The following is a 15,806-nucleotide window of genomic DNA, read 5'->3' as shown; positions in this document are numbered from 1 at the left end:
ACAGGTGTCAAAGTCTGTTGTTACCGCTTTTGTTGTGGCTCAAAACAGGCAGGCATTTTGATATGCAAGAACGACCAAAAAAAAAAAATGCTTAGTCTAAGTCAGGCCAGGCTTAAATGGGTTCAGCAGCCAGGTGGGTCATATTTTCCTCTTGCTTATTCTTTGTGTGAGTAAGTCTTTCCTGCTGAAAGCAACCCAGATACTGTACGCAAGATGAAGATCTGGACCACTGGTTTCAACCCGACTTCAGCAGCAGTTTTGGATCTGGCTTCAGTAGGAACTGCCCTTAGACTCGAGCTGAATTTGACTCACCTCAAGGAAACTTTTTAAGCCCCCTTTGCTGGTTTTGCTGCCTGGGCATTATCTTGCTGGCTTGCTCTAACATAGTCGGCAGCACAGTTTCAAACTGAAGGCACCAGTGTAAAGGGGAGCAGGAGCTTCCTGAAACCACTGCCTAAGAAGTCAGCTTGCCCCACGTACAAACCAGTTGACACCATTACTGATCCCCCCCCCCTTTGGTTCAAACCTGTACTAACTAGCAGACCTTGACAGCTGCCTCTGTTCTTTCCTATTACAAGGCTCAGAGGAGAAAGTTGCAGGGAATCACACTCAGCGCTGGCATCCCAATGGTTTAATTGAAGATGAACACTTTATTCAACTCTTGTCCTTTTCCCTGGGGTGGCCAGCATTGCTTCAAATGCCTGCTGACTTAAATGGTGACAGCTGCAGGACACAGACTCATGTATCACAAGCTGCGTGCAATAGGAGATAGCTGAAGGGCAGAACTTCAAAGACGCTGGTTGTAACCACCCGGACAGTGCAGGGCTGCTGCCACTGCCAGTTGGTAGCTCCAAGCTCAGATGTGGGGCCGTGGCCTCACAAGCAATTGGACATTTGCCACATCTTGGAGGTGCTGGATATTTATCCCAGAGAGAGGCCGGAAGACAGAGGTGGGTACGGTGCTAACTGCTTTAACTCTTCTATCAGCCTTGTTTGGTTCCCCCAAAACCTGATGTACACCAACGTGGGGATTCTTCTCTTTTGAGGAAGGAACTGCAGAAGAAGTGACCTGATTTTTGCTTGCTTCCTCCAACACATCAGCTTCAAAAGATATGTTGAAACTTTTGAGGAATAAGAACAACCACAGTTTAAATATTATTTCTTGGCACCTGAAGAGCAGCTTGCAATTCTTCCGACTTCACAGGAAAATTATCCACATCCTGATCAACATCAAAAACCTCAGGCACTATTGGCTGAGAAAGGCATATTGACCTCTAACATGAATTTGGATGTATGATTTATTTTCATACACATGAGATTCTAGACTCTACAGGGCAACATAGATTACCTGGTGTATGGCAATAGTGCTGAAAGGGTACATTACTTACCATGCTTAGAAAATGCCTTCACGGGGCTTGCCAAATCGCTTTCCACATTTCTGCCGTTACATATGAGATGCAGACCTCCTCACCCACGTACACTTTATGTTTCTACAAGTTGGCATCAGGCCTCTCTCTTGCTCTGTGACCTCTCCTACTAGTTTCCCTTGGCAAAAAGGGCTTCGGGGAAAGACATAAGGCTGCTCTGCAGCTAGAAATAGTCTATTAAGTTGGGCCCTCCCTCAAAGCAGCTGGGTTGGAAGGTGCACTTTCCCTGGCTGCAGCCTCACCTCATTTACTTCCATCCCAAAACCAAACCCACAGAGAAAAAAAGTTGAGCAGCTTCTCTTCTCACTGCTGGAGAAGGAAGGAACTACAGTAGGATTAAAAACAAACATCACAAACATAATATTTAACTGCAGAGCCACAACAAGAACCCTAGGTTCTTGTTTCCTTCCCAAGTTCTGCTTCTGGGATCATGTCGTTAACAATCTGCCAATGTTCCAAATTAAGAGCAAATGAAAGGTATAGCAACCACAACTGGTGGCCTAGTGTTGCTGGATGTTTTGCATAATTTACTAAGACTTCCTACTCCCTTTTCTTTTTCCCTGCTGAAAACAGTGGGTTAATTCACTCAGTCACATAGGGCCTGCAGAGTTGTGGTCCAGATGAAATTGGCTCTCAGGAGTCTTCCACAGGTTCTTCACCCTGTAAACTATTTTGGACCAATTTCTTCAGGAATCCACACGGTTTTGTATCAGAGATACTGTCCAACAATGGACCTCTGTGGATGCCATGTTTTTCTGTGACCTAAACAGGGATGTTCTGGAGATAGGTTGTAATTTCTGGCACAGTACACTTGAACCACGTCTTGTTCCCACAACATTACTGGGAAATTGTGTTTAATTCTGATGCTTAAGCTCGGTAGAATGCTTGTCAGCAGGTATAGGTGTCACAACTCATTAATGGATAGCTTATAGCAGATTTGCCAGTAGAAAATGAACTCCTTTTACCACTTCTGCCCAATCAGGAAGATTCTTCTTGATTCAGGTAGTAAAGAGCTATGACTACAAGCACAGGCACCAAGAGACCTCATTCCAAAATCAACACAAGCGGTTAGGGTGAATGACACATTACTAGTGGAGCTTGAAGAACACAGATATGCTGACTGGTACAAGGCACATTGGACTATGTTTGTTGATCTCTTTCAGGGTGAAATTTTGCCTCCAGTTAGATCTATACAGCACTGTTATTTTAGACACAAACTCGGCCCTCTAGCCTCATGTTAACTGGTCAGGAGTCTGTCGTGTAAAAAAAAAAAAAAAAAACTCATGAAGTGTTCAGGTGTCTCCACAGCAGTACAAGGGACAGAGAAATCCAGGCAAAGATTTCTCGTGGCAAGGCATGATAGTGGGAGAAAACATCCCTGCACTTCTTTTGTCTTTCCAGAGCAAGGAACATTCCACCTGTCGGCTGTCTGCCAAATTCCAGGAGGCTGGAAGCAAGCTGGAAATCATACCACCACGACTGCAGCTGAGGGAAGATCTGACTTAAAACCTTGCCACAATGAAAATCCATCTACCAGTATTGGTCACCAGTACCTTAACAGGTTCTAATATCAGTACGAGCAGCAGAAATTTGAAGGCATACCAGAAATTTTAAAGAGTGCCTACTAACTTCCAGAACACTAACAACGCAACAAGGAATAATAAAAAAAATAGCTGGTATACTTGCAAATAGTTTTCTATCTTCAGCTGATGAGCTAGGCACAGAACCCTTTTGGCCACACGAATGCAGTGTTATGACACTAGGAAGAATCTCTTAAAAAGTGAACCTTAGAGACCCAAATTTCAGAAAGCAAATTATGAGAAAAATATATCTTTCAACTATGATTTTTGCAGGCAACTTATGACTGGAAACAATTGGAGCTGGTCGCACTGCAAGCTGTTGTAAGTCTGTGCCGTTCTGCATTCTGTCCTCAGGCAGCCCTATCAGTAAGGAGGCATGTTACAGCTTTTTATTTATTCTAACCTGCTTTGTTGTTTTCTGCAGCGCAGAGATCATTAAGAAAGAAGTTTCTCAGATACAGAAAAACATAACCCAAATTTTTAATGACCTCTCTAGTTCAGCTCCCCACTGCATATGCAGCTAATTATTTTTCACTTACACATTTCCTAGGCCTTTTTTCATTCTGATCAGCCATGGAAACTAAGAGCTACTAATAAAAAGTGACCATTCCTCTAAAAATTGTGGCACCTGGGGAGAGGAGGTACTACATGCTCAACCTGTGAGGCATTCTGCTCCTAACCTTGGAAAGGTCTGAAGACAGAATGGAGGTGTCATCTCCTCTACAATCAGATTTCCCTGTTCAGATTTGGGTTCCAAACCAAGGCAGGAAGAGCAGGAGTGAATACTCCTGGGATTTCTGAGCTGCACCTGGCTATGCCTCCTTCGGCATTCATTCCACACACGCAAGTGAAGAGGACAGAATTTGAGACAGAGGAGGCTCTTTCAGAGCAGAGGGGAATTTTGCAAGTGTTCAGGGGAATAAAAGTAAGTCAGAAGCATTATAACTCTGTCAATAATGCATTATACTTGAAAGGGCCTGGGTATATCTATCACTTAGCAAGTTACAGTCTCCCTTTTAAGGGAATCTCTGTATATAAAACCCTTACCTGATCTGATGGACCAGTGCTTTCAAACTAGTCAGCACCTGCTCTCAAACTTGATATACTCTCAAACTGTTTTAAGTGAAGCCAAAGGATCAAGACTTAATTAGCAGTGAAATACTTCTTATACCGATCAGTTTGCTCCAGATCTCCTGAGGGACATAGATTTGTCTCTATCTGGAATCTCCACCCTACCCTCAGCTGCTTGTTAGGAGGTTTGCATTTTGTCATTTGGCAGACACTTACCTGCCGCGTGTGCTGCGAAGGAAGAGTGCTTTTGGCAGCAGAGGCTGCACAGCTCTGGAAGAAGGGGAGGCAAGTTGGAGCAGCTTCATCTCTTAAGAGCGTCCCAGCTCTGCCAAACCAAACAAGACAAGGTGACATGCTTTTCTTGCTGCTCCTTAGTAGACAGACTCATTAGTTATTTGTTGGTCCCGTAAGTTGTGGGGATTTTTAATTTTTCCTTTTTTTCCTGCAGGGATAACAGTCATTCAGGTGTAATGCTTCAATTAAAAGGCTTTCCTTCTCTGGCAGTCGCAGCAGTGAGAGTCACACCTCTGCTTAGGAAAAAAGCTTTGCTTCCAGCAGAAGCACCAAGATGAAGGTGCAGTCATTAAGGGTGGGATTTTCACAGGTGTTTGATGGTATCAGGTGCCCAATTCAGTCTCAGGTTTTTGCATTTTAGGCAATATAAAGGTACAAAGCGTTGTCAGAAGGGAATGATGATACAAAAATTGAGGTAATAGGAGTCTTAACACCTTTACTGAATGGTTCCAGTTAATAACAGAAAGAACAAAGCAAACTCCACCACACTCTAGAACAGCTGGACCCTGATGTCTTGCTTGCTTGCTGTGGCAAGGACACTTTTTTTGGTCACTTAGATAACACAAAGTGAGCTAACCTTGTCATTCCCTTAATTTTAACAAGTCTCTAAACACATCTGTCTAAATATCCATGACCCGGAGGGGAAAAAGAATATATTTAAAATATACAATGAGTGCCAAATCTAACTCATCAGTCTCTGCTGGGATTCCTGAGAGTCTTGGGAGGTGGGACCTGAAGCAGTTTATTTTGGCATCGTTCTCAGCTAGGGAATCTTTTGATAACAGTGGCTCTGGAACAGACCAATGCTTTGAGAAGAAAGCGGAGTAAGCATTAATGGGAGAGCAGAGGGAAGTCTTATACTGCAAATGCTGGGAAAAAGTGACAAAATTCATCTGACTTCCATTGCTTTTCATTCAAGGACAAGAAGAAGGAAAGAAAAGGAATAAAACAGTTCAAAGTTCCAGTCAAAAAAGAAATGAGACAAAAAAGTGAGAAAGTCCTTCTCATCATCGAAGTAATCCTTCTGACTACACGGGATTGCACTTATCACACCTTAGGTGCTTTGTCCAGCATCCCCTTCAATCTCCAGACAGAAGGAAACTATACCAGTCTATAGGTATTGGTTTTGAGATGTTTTTCTTTGAATAAAAATGTTTCCATCAGTAATTTCAGGCTACTGGCACCGCCTCTCGTAGCTCTGCCCCAGGATTCAGCCCAGGGAACAAGAAACAAAGGAAATAAAGAAAAAAAAAAAGTGCTCTTGTAGTAGGAAAGCTTATATGCCTTTTGTCTTCTATACACATTTTCTGGTTGCATTTTTTTTTAAAACCCTGTTTGATCTGGCAAGCAGTCCTAAGGTCTTACTAAAGTTCTGTTTCCCTTTCTAAAGCATGAAACCAACAGAGTAATCAAGGTAACCATCAGTTATCTATCACTTTTTTCAAGTCGTAGCTGCAACTGGGATGTCAAGGAAAGAACTGGGCAAAAGGGTTTTCAGCTAAATGTGGTTTCTTATCTTCCCACAGCTACTTTAAACATCAGGGCAACGTTTTTATCTTTGTCTGGGGAAGGGAAAAAAAATAAATTGTTGCTAGATTTAAAAGTCTTCCAGAGTAACCAGAGAGATGTCACTCAGGCATTCAGCTGGGCTGTGGCAGATCTGGGACCCATCTCCTCCTTTGCCTGAGCCAGTGCACACCGGGGTATTAACCCATCTGCCAGGCTGTCAGCCTGGGGCCTAGGGTCAGGCTGTCTCCGTCTCTCCTGCTGAAGCTGCTCTACTTTACATAGAATAAATCATTCATTAGGGCTCAGACAGTGCGCAAAACAACTTCATCACTGAATGGTTAGGCGAGTCATGGGGGATGCAGGCAAGGATTGCGGTCCCTGCTTCAGGAGAAGCTTACACTCAGATTAAGTAGTCAGCGTAACACAGACCTCATTTGTCCGAGGTGAGTGCACTAAGACACAAAATGATTCCCTCCATGGCCTCCAAAATATTTCAAGTATTATCCCAGTAAAAGCAGAACAAGAGGAATTAAGAACGTCTCTCTCCTCCACCTAAACAAAAGCCCCAATATCTGAGTGATAATGATTTAAATGTCCTCAAGCTGAGGAAGGAATTTAACTGTGGCCTCCCACATACAAAATAAATGCCATAATCACTGGGTTCTTGCAGGAAAGCATTTACATCTATTTTGTCATTTCCTCTCCTTGAAAGCGGCATAAAACGAAACATACATTTGATGCTATTTCGTGCTGAATGAGAAAAATCCAGTGGAAAAAAAATACTACCCCACTGAAGTTAACTTTTAGTTAAACTCAACTGAATCTCTTTAATTTTTCCCATTTAGCCACCAACTAACGTGTAGTAACAGTGGTTCACAGAGGCATAGCCCTAGTCTTTGTTAATCAATGAGGTGATTTAACTAAAACCTTTTGTAAACAATCAGTTTGAAAAGCCAACACTTTCCTGTGTTGGAATATCCAGCCCTTCTTTCTTAGGGACTTATGTTTGAACACGGGAATTGAAAAAAAAAAAAAAGAAAAAAAAAAGCAGTTATTGATTCAATCTTGTCTTGTTCAGTCCCAGCTTGTAAGGAATTTCATTTAATTAAATTGGCTACAAATATATAAAAATATGTGCATATATGTGTGTGTGTGTTTGTATTTTGCTTTGAAAGAGGGAGATCAGCTAGGAACTCACCTGTTTCCTACCAGCAGCACCAGGTTCTCAGACTTATGCAGTCCCCGTATGTATTGCCTTCAAGTGGTTCACCAGGGCACTGGGTTAAGCCTCCGTCCCATCAGCCAGGCAGGCTTGCACGCTGTGTCCAGGATTTCACCTGTAATGTTGGAAAAAAAAAAGGAAAGTTCTTAATTTTTTCAAGAGCTATGGGCTACCCCTTCACGTTTTGTCTCTTATTTTTGACATCTTCATCATGCCCTCTCACACCTGCTTTTCAGAGTCCCTACCTAGGATCTGTCTCGGTGACTCTCTGCTGTTGACCAATTTGGCAAGACACCGAAATCCTCATCCCCCACTTCTAGATTCACCCACCTGAATGGCATCTTCAAAAAAAAAAAAATTATAAAGCATTCCTTATTCATAACTGGGCCAAAGGTTCTTGCCATAGGTACTGACAATGTCCATCTCATTTAATTAGAAGTTTTATACTTGGATAATGAAAGGTGCTGAAAACGTGCTCATTTATTAATTCTGACAGGAATAAGATTGGTACAATCCCTACCAGGACAACCATAGGAAAATTTGCCTTTTTATGCTCTGTTTTGTGGTCCTCCGTCTCTCTAGAAGGAGAGAGAATATGGAGAGTCTTGAAGTATGTGTCCTTTCCTGGAAACAAAGGAAGGTTTCTGGAAGATGACTGACATTATCCTCACTGTCCTTTTTCACTATAACTAAAAGGAGTTTCTTGGCACGTGCATAAAACAACTGGCCGTAGTTTACAAAGACTATAAAGACCAAAGTTGAGCTTGCTGAAAATTGAACTTTTCAGTCAAAATTCTTTTGTATTTGAAATGATGAAAAGAGGAGAAAAATGCAAGTGCCCTGTCCCTTCAGGAAAGTCGGGGCTCTAGGAAAGTTGGAGCTGGCATCCCCAGAGGCAGGTTGGTGGGACTCTGGAAGGCAGACCAGCAGGACAGCCAGCACGCCTGCCACCCCATGTGTCAATAAACTCAATGGGTTCCTGGAAAATAATCTGATTTCCCCCACCCAGCCCTTCCTGACAGCAAAGTGTTGAGTTTGAACACTTGGGCTGAATTTCCGAACCACCCTTGCTTCCCAAGTACCCTTTTTTTGCATTCCTTTTTCCCACGTTGCATGGGCCATACAGGACATAAAGGAACTGGGACTGGCGGATGCAGTTCCTTTAACAGCACAAAACACTTCAGATCCCCTTGAAGGACATCAGAGGGTTTATCACAGTGCGTTTTGGTGGTAGGTGTGTATGTTTGCGTGCAGATGCAGACCTGTTTGTGGGTAAACAGAGCGGCAGCGCTGCCCTTAAGAGTCTGTATTCTTTTAAAGCTTTTACAATCTTTCAACACATCTATCACATAACTCTCCCTCTCAGCATCCCGCTGACCTCTGCAAACTCACGAGCGCTAACCCGCTTCTTTACACCTGCTTGCTGCAGCCATTCGTCCCTTTAGGGCTGCTGTATCGGGCATGGGTGATGTTTGCATGCTACGGATTGAGCTTCAGCAAAGCCAAAGGCATCGGTGAGCTTGTGGTGTTACCAGAGAGACCTTTGAAACCTGCAGGCAGGTCTGCTGAGCCACTTTTTTTCCAGCCACTGCTCGCTGTGGCCTGTGGTTATTCACCATTTAGGCCTATTGAGCAGCAGGACTAAAACACAGAGGCAGTAAATCCCGCTGAAAGCCCCTCCATATATGACACACTTTATTATAAGAGAATAAGGGGTTCAGCTCTGTTGGACCAAATCAAGTTGGCCTGTGTTAAGTACCACATTTTAGATTCAAATCCCTGCTAAAGCCTCTGCTTACGCTGGTGGTTAACATTATTTTTATATCTGTCTTCGGAAATGAAAGACAGAAGCAGCTCACACATAGCAGCAACAGCAGCAGCAGCTTTTAAGGGCCGACTCCATAGATTAAAGGGTGATACACTGAGCACCACCACCCCAGTGTCTACTGATTAGGTTGGGAGAAAAGCTGAGTGACAAACATGTTTCCAATCTGCCTAGCCCATGCAGCGAAATGGAGCAATCTGGCCTGAAAAGGGATTTAGACTTTTGTTGTGCGCAAGGGGGGAAAAAGCTGATTTAAATCCATCAACAATGCTCTCCCTCTTGGTGATCTCAGAGATAAGGAACAGAGTCTGGACACAGTTCATATCCTACCTCTCACCAGGCCCCACACTTCCACTCAAAGACAAAAGCTGGCAGATGAGGGTAAAGGATGCTGCCTTGCTATTGAGCAGCCTGCTCACTTAAAAACATGTTGTACAATGCACGGAGCCTGCCTGGGGCATTTGATCTAGCAATTTTTCAAGTGCGAGTGAATCCCCAGCCCAAAGGAAGAGAAATATAAGGCCTTTTCGTTCACCAGGAACATTGCTATTAATTCCGTGGCGCTGTGGATGTATAGCGCTGCATGCGTAAAAAGGATCTTTAGAGACAGACAGAAAGGTTTTGCTCCAACTTGTTTACAGCCTAAACCAGAAAGACATCGCAGCAGAGAATAACGACAGCCTACAGCTCTTGTGTGGGGTAGGCAGAGGGAGAAGTGGGGCGGACAAAGAAGAGAGATGGCAAAAAACAAAGGCGAAGGAAATCAGGTTTCTAAGAGAGAGCTATTAGATCCCCTTACAAGGAAAGCAAATCACATGGTTTCCTTTATTCTGGTTATTTAATATATGCCATCCCGTGCATTTCAGTGTGACTGCCATAAGGAGGGAGCCATTACATTCTCTCTTTATCTCTTGTCACAAGGACTGAGAATGAGGTGATAACCCATTTTTCTGAAACCTCTCTCAGACCCTTGGAGAAAAAAAAAAGAAAAAAAAAAAGAAAAAAAAAAAGATTTTGCCTTGTTTCATCTGAAAGAGATGAAAAGGTTAAAAAAAAATTGCAGTTCTGGTTGCCTATAAGCATATCTGCTCTTTGCTTATTTTTAATTGAGTTCGTTTTCTCAAATAAAAGCGCATGAACGAAGGGATGCATGCGCGGAAAGTCAATCCGTGCAAAAGGCAGAGGCTTGTTTTCTTGTGGCAGAAATGCAGATGATGCCCTCTGACAGTTGTGAAGAACACCAACAAAATGGTTGCTGGAAAATAGCAGCAATCACCTCTGTTACTCCATGGATGCCCCTCGCCATAGGCATTAGCACAGAGCTTTCCCGGTCACAATTATTAAAACGGACTTCGGCAAGCCCTTATTGCTGCCATGTTTGGAGAGCAGCATTCAGATGCAGATTGCCTTAAATCCCATCAACCCATTCAAGCGTTTGTACGCAAGTGTGTCTGCCTCTGCGCCTACGTGTGCGTGTGTTTGGGTGCTTTTACCCACCTCCACAGCGCTCGCTCCGCGCACACCTTCCCTTCACCCCCTCATTCGCAGGGAAAGAGCTAAAATTGTCAAAGAGGAGAATGTGAAATTTTCCGAGCTACTTTGTCAGATGTTCGTGTGCGCGTCTTATAAATATTTCATACCAAATATTTAACATTATTCCTTCCCCAATCGGATCAGCTTTGAAATGCTCCTCAAAGTGAATTCTCCCCTAACAATGGCTTGACGCAAAAGCCTTTTTTCTCTCTTAAGAAGAGGAGGCTGCACATGGTCTGCTACCATAGCAGCATGAATAGTTCTTATTTAATGGAAAATAAAAGATACTTTACATTAATTCAGTGGGGGATGGAAAGCCGGGCACATGCGTACCTTGTGCTTCGAACATGGAGGAGCATCATACCTTGACCTCCCCTCCTCTGGTCCCATGATTATTACCCAGCTTGCATTAGAGCTGTAATGGGAAGTGACAAGTTTATGTAAATGATCCACACAAGGATTTTACTCTTGTAAAACAGAGCAGTTACTCTGGGCTTTCTAATTATTTCATGCCTTGTGGTTCTGTGATGGGGCAGAGATGACTATTACTTGAAAAGTATATTGTGATTGACAAGCCACTGTCCCCCTGGAACTCATTAAGGCCTGTGCTTTGCAAGAGGGGGTAGAAAACCCTACCAGGCACACCACATGCACACAAGCAGGCGCGCACGCTCGCCCCAGTGCCGGTTGCTCTCTCAGATCATTTGTTGGGGTTTTTGCACTGGTGGAGAGAAGCGCAATCTGCATGGATCTCAAACAAGTACCACCTCCTGGCTACAAATTGACCAATTATCCTCCGCTCTCCCGTTCCGAGTTTAAAATCTAAGATTATCGGCAACAGACCTGGCAGGCGTACAACGGCCTTCGGATTTTAGCGTGCTGGGTGGAAGAAGTCGGCTGTTTCAGCAGAGTGGGGCTGGGGTAAGGGAAGCAGGCTGCTATAAAAGCTGTCACCGGTGCATTTCTGCTGCCACGCGATTTGTGCGAGTGCTTCCCAGGACGTATGGAGAGCCATCCTGCTGCCTCGGCATGACCTGTTTGCCTTTCTGTCTTAATTGATTTTTCTGGCCTTCAAACTTGCAAACAAAATGACAATTTGTTTGGTGAAAGTAGAGCCCCTGCCTTTTGAAACGTACACCACACTCCAACCATGGAGAGAGGAAAAATCCCATTCAGCAGCTGCATTAATGCTTCCCATTGTAGAAGTGGTTTTGAATTCTGCTGCTGGTTTGGGATGTAACACAGTTTAGCATAAAATCAATTCATGGTTAACTCCATAGTGGTTGGATCTTATGGGCATGCAGCATTTCTTACTTTTAGTTCACTTCTGATTGAAGAAAACCCTCTGAGAGGCTTAAGAAAAGCACACGGCCCACTTGAATTCTTCCATTAAATAGCACTTTGCTTACTTCAAGTTGTCTCAATCTTTACAAATAACAATAATAATAAAAATAAAAATAAAATAGTAATAAAAAACTTTGTCTTTCCAGTTTCAACCAGGAGTTGGATACTTAATTCACCACCTTTCTAGCAACCCGCTTGACTATATCTGCAGAGGAAATTGATGATCTCACTATTATGTTCTATAATAGCATTGCAGTGAGATAACAGCCATCCATCATCTCTGTATAATACCTTTGTTATGTCTAATTTGTCAGTAGATTTCCCTCCAAAACATCTAGGTCATGGACAGTCAATTAAACAATAATAAGAAGAAGAAGATTCCTCACGATCCAACATATAAAGCTTAGACCAAAAGCCGTACATCACTGATACAAAAATCAGCATAGAGGTAGAAATATGGGAACATGGGAAAGGAGAAGAATAAAAATATAAAAGAAAAAAAAAAAGGCATGGAAAACCTCGGAGGTCAGTTATATTTTAGAGCAGTGAGAAGTGAATACACCAGGGGCTAAGGGGGATTTTCAAACACACTGAGCATTGGCTTAGTTTGTCTCCTTTGAGGTGACTCCACCATTATGAGTCTCGTAAGCACAGATGTAGATTAGTGCAAGAATAGCCAAGCTCTGCTTTTTGAGGTACGTGTAGTTTGCAAGCAGATCAAGGGCACTCTCAGGCTGGCAATCAGTCATATGGCCAGGAGCAAAGCTAAGCAGTCCTGTAACCCCCGTGCCAATCCAAACCTGTGGCTGTAGAAGGAGGTGAGTTAGCAGGGAGCACAGAGGCCACTACTGCTAAGTTTCTCTGGTTTTATGATCTCCATCCCTGCTTTTGCCATGAGAGACCACAATCATCCTCTGCTGGTGAACTGCATCCACTGCTTCCCCTTCCTTGGCTCTCCAAGATACAACTCTCACGGCTTCCAGCCACTTGAGGAATTTGGCAGATGGCTCACTGGGAGAGGGAAGTGGCTGACCGGCACTCAGTGTGCTCACCTGGTGCATTCCTCAGTTGAGTCAGACTTCTTGGAAGTGACAGGAAGAACCTCGTTTGACATCTGATTTTGCAGGCCAGCTGCTAGAAAATACATGGTTTTATGTATAAGCTTAGCAAGTGCTAACCAAGAGACTTTTTATCTGCAAAGCAGAACTGTCCACCAGCCATTTACCACCAGCACAATGCTTTTCTACTAAGCCAATTTTATCTTATCTCTGCTCAACCTGTTCAAGGTAACACTCCAGCAACAGCTCATGCTCTCCCTGAGTGTCCTTCAGAGGCAGCAGTGGAGAGCTTCTCTGTTATGTTTTGGTTTTTGTTATTTGTTTTTTTTTTTTTTATTGGTACATTTCCACAGCAGCTGAATCTATTGCTCACGCATCTTCAATAGCAGAAAATGCATGGGCTACAGGTAAGCCTTCTGCTGCTACGATTCCCATCTACAATTGGATTACAGGGCAGTTTTTAAATACCTGTTCCAAGAAGCAAACTGAAAACAGTGGAGCCCTGAAAAGGCAGAGGACTCTTGAAACTGAATCTTTAGGGAGTTTGGACCCTTCTATCTCCAGGGGTTAAGCAGACACTTTTTCTGTCCTACAGAAAAAAAATAATTTGTCACTGCTGTAACCAATTCATCGCTGACCACAGAAATGCAGAAAGAGTGGACAGAGTTCCAGCTGAAAATATTTCAATAGACAAGAGCATTGTAGCCACTCCTGCAGGGACTGTCCAAACCTTAATTAATAGAAAAGAGCCTATCTACAACCTGAAGAGAGAAAGCTCGACTACATTCACAGAGCCTCTTTGCTCTGATAGGGACAGACCAAAATCCATCATATGTTCAGTTCTGGTCATACTCAGCGCACCTTTATTTTAACAGCCCATTTGCTCTCAAAACTGTCGTTTTGAGGAGTACAAGATCTGTATTTAAAGACTGAGCTCTAGCAAGTCTTAATCATGAACACGCAGCATCAGCAACAGGCACTAACTCCGTCGGAAATGCAGCAGAGAAGCCAGCAGTTTATTCAGAAAACATCTTGAAGAGTTTGGTTGCAAAGAGGCCGAGCCGTTTGCTGCAGTGCTGGTGGCAATCAGGCTTATTAGGTTATGCAGAAGAGCTGCTGTCAGTGAAAGTCATGGCAGGAGCCTATACTTCACTGAGTCCGTAAGATTATCTACGGAAAAAGTTAAGATGGCACAGTTCCTATACATGCGGTACTTCAAATATTTATGGAAACTGGGCTTGTAAATCATCCCGGTGAAAACCCAAGCTCTCATACTGCTGGCGTGTTTGTCTAGTCACAGTGCAAGTGCCTGACCTTCGCGGTGCTTTATGTGGCTCATACAAACTGCTGTTAGTGACGTTTAGGTTAAATTTCCTGACTTTGGAAGTCGTGTCGTGGAAATCACGTATTATTTCCCCTATCTCAAATCTCAAACTGCTCAAGCCCCAAACTGCCTTGCACTGGGAAAAAGGTATACACATCATCTATATTTATATACATAAGTACATATTTATAATATTTAATTGTATATACTATAAAACTAGCTATGGATAACTATAAAACCTAGAGGTGTTTAAGGTCATGAGTGCTGGCTACTTTAAGTAGCCAGGGGATACAGGCAGAAGAAGAGTGTTTAACTTGAACTATCCATTTGGTTTAACTACATTATAATATCAAAAGCTACAGCTAAATACGTGGATAATTTAAATCCTACCTACATGTAGCAGGACAAATTCTGTCAACTTCATTAGCTTAGAAGCGTCCAGTGTTAACACAACCACATTTATCCGATACCAGTCCTGAGAATTCGAGAGCACAACAGAGACCGTCCTGTTTCCTCACGGAAGAAAAATCATGCAAGGTTTCAAATCCAGCTGCAATTAAATCATTTGGATCTCAGATCTGATGCTGGCCCTTCTGTCTACATCTCTGCTCTTTACCTTGCCCCCATCCTGCAGGGAAACGTGCAATAATTGCACAGCAGATTACATTTTTTTTGGCTTTTTTTTTTTTTTTTTAAGAGCATGACGTGGTCATTATTAATGTGGCCTGGTATTAGTCTGTTTTTCTTTTCATCTTTATCAGACATCTATCTCTCTCTCAGAGGTCTTGTTTACATAAAACAGTGCACTTGGATGCATGGTGCTTAATGAGTTTCTGTATAACCAGAACAGAGTGAGCAAAGTATGCCACTCTTTCTAATTATGAATCATTTGACTGCATTAAGAGAAAGAAAACTTGAAGAAATGATGCCGGAAAGCTTCTTACCATGTTTTTTTTTTATTTATTGCTAAAAAGAACGGCCATAAATTATGAGTTAGGACAATGCTGCTTTGGCTCCAAGCAGAAGCAGTAGGAAGAGAAAAACCCCCAACTGTGCTCGTATTTCATGCTCCAGGATCAGTGAGTGCTTCCTTCCTACATCCAGAAGGCTCTGCCAAGGATGGTATAATAAAATCAGTCCAACTCTGGTCTGGGTGGGTCTGTCTGAACTGGGGATGCTGAGACCACTTCCCAGCTACAGCCACGCATTTTCTCTTGGATGCTGATGGCCTTGGGTGCACACAGTCGGTCTGATACCCCCTGATTTCCACTGGACAAAAACTTAGGCATCAGGGCAGCGATGGAGTCGTGCCGTGCCCGTGCTCCGGCCCGCAGCACCCAGGCATCCTTTGCAGCTCAACAGCCCTGGGCATTTCACCACAAACTCCTAGAAGTAGGAAGATTCTCACATTATAAGTTGTAAAATTGCCTGTTTGGTAAGATATTCCTCCTTCCAGTGGAATTTCCTGTTAAAATCAAAGCCTTGGCTAGAACAAGGTAGATAAACTATCCTAGCTTCCCGCTTGGCTTGTGGAGAATGGTGCATTTGCTGTGAGGTAGGACCATGGGGAAAATCACAAGGCACAAAGTGCAAGAGCTCTGAGGTAAGAGATGTGTTAT

At 43.2% G+C, this 15,806-nt stretch overlaps 1 protein-coding gene and 2 long non-coding RNA genes across 5 annotated transcripts in view; 2 read left to right on the top strand and 1 right to left on the bottom strand.

Moving 5' to 3' along the window:
* The window catches only part of LOC137856494 (uncharacterized), an 82,845-nt gene extending 78,413 nt beyond the window's left edge, over positions 1-4,432 (bottom strand). For all 3 annotated transcript variants that reach the window (XR_011096525.1, XR_011096524.1, XR_011096527.1), the window contains exon 1: positions 4,295-4,432. This is a non-coding gene — a long non-coding RNA (uncharacterized lncRNA). The remainder of the gene's footprint in view (positions 1-4,294) is intronic.
* The window catches only part of ETNPPL (ethanolamine-phosphate phospho-lyase), a 397,476-nt gene that overhangs the window by 146,963 nt on the left and 234,707 nt on the right, over positions 1-15,806 (top strand). The window lies entirely within an intron of this gene.
* Positions 15-5,910, top strand: LOC137856495 (uncharacterized). The gene is made up of 4 exons (XR_011096528.1): positions 15-950; positions 2,829-3,932; positions 4,287-5,196; positions 5,292-5,910. It is a non-coding gene; the product is annotated as an uncharacterized lncRNA (long non-coding RNA).

The sequence above is a fragment of the Anas acuta genome, chromosome 4 (assembly GCF_963932015.1).
Source record: "Anas acuta chromosome 4, bAnaAcu1.1, whole genome shotgun sequence".
NCBI classification, from domain to species: Eukaryota; Metazoa; Chordata; class Aves; order Anseriformes; family Anatidae; genus Anas; species Anas acuta.
The sequence above is the reverse complement of the archived record's forward strand: the minus strand, read 5'-3'. Positions and strand labels throughout refer to the sequence as shown.